The sequence below is a fragment of the Malania oleifera genome, chromosome 5 (genome assembly GCF_029873635.1).
Source record: "Malania oleifera isolate guangnan ecotype guangnan chromosome 5, ASM2987363v1, whole genome shotgun sequence".
In the NCBI taxonomy this organism is placed as follows: Eukaryota; Viridiplantae; Streptophyta; class Magnoliopsida; order Santalales; family Ximeniaceae; genus Malania; species Malania oleifera.
The window spans coordinates 30220594-30222160 of record NC_080421.1 but is presented as its reverse complement, the minus strand read 5'-3'; positions in this window follow the sequence as shown (position 1 = coordinate 30222160).

The following is a 1567-nucleotide window of genomic DNA, read 5'->3' as shown; positions in this document are numbered from 1 at the left end:
TAGTATCGGGATGACCCTGTTCGAGGCTATGTATGGTCGAAGGTGTCGGTCTCCTCTGTATTGGGATAAGGTTGGTGAACGTCAAGTTTTAGGACCTGAACTCATGCAGTAGGCATCTGAGAAGGTGGGTTTGATCTGGGATATGATTAAATCGGCTCAGAGTCAGCAGAAGAGTTATGCGGATGTTCACCGCTAGGAGTTGGAATTCAAGGTGGGAGGGGGGGGTAAGGTATTCTTAAAAATCGCTCCGACGAAAGGAGTGATGAGATTCAAGAAGAAAGGCAAGTTGAGCCTGAGGTATATCGGACCATTCGAGGTTCTTAAGCGAGTGGGTCCGGTAGCCTACAGGATGGCACTACCCCTGCGCTCTCAAGGATCCACGATGTGTTTCACGTATCCATGTTGAGGAGGTACGTGTCGGATCTGTCGCATGTTATTAGTTATAAGAACTTGGAAATTAGGGATAATTTAACGTATGAGGAGGTACCCGTTCAAATTCTGGACCGTAAAGTTCAGAAACTACGTACCAAGGATATACCGTTAGTAAAGGTATTATGGCAGAATCACAAGATTGAGGAAGCTTCTTGGGAATTGGAAACGGAGATACGCTAGAAGTATCCACAGTTGTTCTAAGTGGTAGCTTGGATAGTAGAGATATTTGAGTACGTGTGAATGATGCTACTATTTTATTGTATTGTGATAGGTGGTCAGTCATTGGGAATATGTGTTATTTTGAACTCCCGAGACGGTGTATGTATGTAACCATGGTATTCCTCCGCCACAAGTGAGGGTATGTATGTATTGTGACGGGGCTGCGTTGTAAGTGGCCGTCGGCTCTTCCTAGTGTCGAGTATATGTATATGGTTGTATGGATGAGTTCGTAAAGGAGAGATTACAAATTTTAAGGACGAAATATCTGTAAGGAGGGGAGGTTGTAAGAACCCAACCCGTGAGATATGGAATAAATAAATACAAAAAGGGTAAAATAGTAATTTGAGCAGGCTTCGTTGACAAAGCCAGAGTTTCTTTGACAAAGGTCCTTCTATTGTTCTGCGACGAAATTCAGAGGTTCTTCGACAAGGAGAAGCCGAGAGGTTTTGGGGAATTCAGAAATCCCAAGCTTGTCGATGAGACCACCACTATATCGATGAACTTCCTTCATTACCTCGTCGACGAAGACACCGTCTCGCCGACGAGGTTGGCTAAGTCAAAGGTGCTATAAATATCTTTTTCTTTGCTTAGAAGCTAAGTTAACAACGTTTTCTCTCCCTTTCTCTCTAAAACTCGAAGCCAGACACTCTCTCTCTAGATTTCTTTGTCGTTCGTTGTTAGAATCGACAAACCAACGTTACAATGAGGATCAGGGAAGAAATCTCTACGCGTTTTGTGGAACGTATCTTCGTTTTGAGCTCTTCAAGTTTTGACAATCGAGGTAGGGTATTTTCGTTTCAGTAAAGCTATAGGGAGTAGGATTGTGAGTAATTATTGTACTATGGTTTATAGGTTTTGGGAACTCGGTTCGCTGTTTAGGAGTCGTAGAGTTTGGGTTGAATTTTCGGGGAAAGGT